We start from the raw sequence: 2,305 nt of genomic DNA, 5'->3' as shown, positions 1-2,305 counted from the left end.
TTGAAAAGGTATGGAGACAGGATGAATCCCTGGCGCACACCCTTCCCAATTTTGAACCATGCAGTGTTTCCCTGCTCTGTTCTGAGGACTGCTTCCTGGCCCAAGTATAGCTTTCGTATAATCACAATCAAGTGTTCTGATATTGCTATTCTCCTCAAGATTAACCATAATTTGTGTGATCCACCCAGTCAAATGCCTTTGCATAGTCAATGGAATGCAGGTAGATATCCTTCTGGTACTCTTTGCTTTCTGCCAGGACCCATCTGACATTGACGATAATGTCCCTAGTGCCACAGCCTCTTCTAAACCCAACTTGATTTTCTGATAGTCCTCTGTCAATGAACTGTTCCAGTCATTTCTGGATAATCTTCAGCAGGACTTTTCTTGTGTGTAACATGAATGATACTGTACAATGATTTCTACACTCTGTTGGGTCATCTTCTTTTGGAATGACAATAAATATGGATCTCTTTTGTTCAGTTGACCAGGTACTTGTCCTCCAAATTTCTGGAGAGCATATCCAGCATAGCATCTGTTTGTTGAAACATGTCCATTGATATTCCATTGAATCCTGGGGCTTTATTTTTTTGTTGTGTCCTTCAGAGCAGCCAGAACTTCCTCCTTCATCATCATTGCCTCTTGATAATATGTTGTTTCTTGAAATTCTTCTGTGTCAGTCAACTCTATGGTAAAGTGACTCTGTATACACTCCTCCCATCTTCTTTTAATACTTTCTGGATAATTCAATATTCTACCTATAGCATCCTTAAGTATTCCAACTCAGTGCTTGAATTTGTTCTTTAGTTCCTTCAGCTTAAGAAATACTGAGTGGGGGTGATCCTTTTGATTTTTGGACTCCAGTTCTTTGTACATTTTATTATACTTTGCTTTGTCTTCCCATGCTGCCCTTTGAAATCTTCTATTCAGCTCCTTAACTTCTTGATTTCTTCCTTTTGCTTTGGCTTTTCGGCGCTCTAGTACAATATTCAGAGGCTCTTCTGACATCCATTTTGGTCTTTTCTTCTTTCTGTCTTTGTAATTACCTTTTGCATTCTTCATGGGTTATATCTTTGATATCCTCCCACAGTTCATCTGGTCTTAGTTCATTAGTGTTCAAGGCCTCATTAATAATAATGGGTGACTGGAATGCAAAAGTTGGGAACCAGGAAAAAGGATCAGTAGTCAGACATGGACTTAGTGACAGAAATAAGGCCGGGGATAGGATGATAAAATTCTACGCTATGTATTCATAGCAAACACCTTTTATAAGAAACATAAACACAGGCTATACATATGGATTTCACCTGATGATATGCACAGGAATCAGATTGATTACAACTGTGGAAGGATTGTTGGAGAATTGTACTATCAGCAGTGAAAACAAGGTCAAGTGCTGATTGTGGAACAGACTATCAACTACATATATGCAAATTCAAATTAAAGCTAAAGAAGGTCAAATCATATCCACAGAAATCAAAGTTTAATCTTAAGTCTGTCCCACCTGAATTTAAAAATTAATTGGATTGTCTATTTGGTTTTGAGTTATAGAAGTTATTTACATGGACTGAATATTAAACCTTCATTAGATATATGGGTCCCAAATATTTTCTACATTCTACAAGTTGTCTTTTCACTTTTGTAACAAATTCCTTTATATAATTTTTTTCCATTTTCCTTTATTGCTAATGCTTTGGAAGTCACATTGAAGTCTTTGGTTTATTTTAAAAATAATTTCTTTAAAAACAGAATAGTTGCTAAAGACTCACTACAATTATCAGGTGAATTTAATGGGATAGGAAATAGACAAAGTTTTGCTGTGTTGTTGTTAGCTGCCATTAACTTGGCTCTGACTCATAGCAACCCTATGAGCTTGAACAACAGAATTAAACTTTACAGTCCTGTGTCATTCTTATAATATCTACTGTTTGTAAACCCATTGTTGCAGTCACTGTGTTAATCCATCTATTTTATTAGGGTCTTAATTTTCTTCTCTGACACTCCATTTTCCCAAGCATGATGCCGTTTTTCAAGGATTAGCCTATCCTGATGTAAAAAGTGTGGACACCATGAGGACAACCAAGTATGATCTTTACTCATTCCACAAAAGAATACTGTCCCCATAAAAATCATCCATTGTTGTTGTTGTTATGAGCCATAGAGTTGATTGAGACTCATAGAGACCCTACGCATAAGAGCCCTAAATGCCATTCTATCCTGTGCCAACCTCGTCGACTCAAACACACTCATTCTCACCACCCCCATCATGGAATCGATCCATCTCATTGAGGGTCTTCCTCTCCTGCGC

Source organism: Elephantulus edwardii, unplaced genomic scaffold (assembly GCF_000299155.1).
Source record: "Elephantulus edwardii isolate Elephantulus edwardi_28Jun2011 unplaced genomic scaffold, EleEdw1.0 scaffold00028, whole genome shotgun sequence".
In the NCBI taxonomy this organism is placed as follows: domain Eukaryota; kingdom Metazoa; phylum Chordata; class Mammalia; order Macroscelidea; family Macroscelididae; genus Elephantulus; species Elephantulus edwardii.
The sequence above is the reverse complement of the archived record's forward strand: the minus strand, read 5'-3'. Positions refer to the sequence as shown.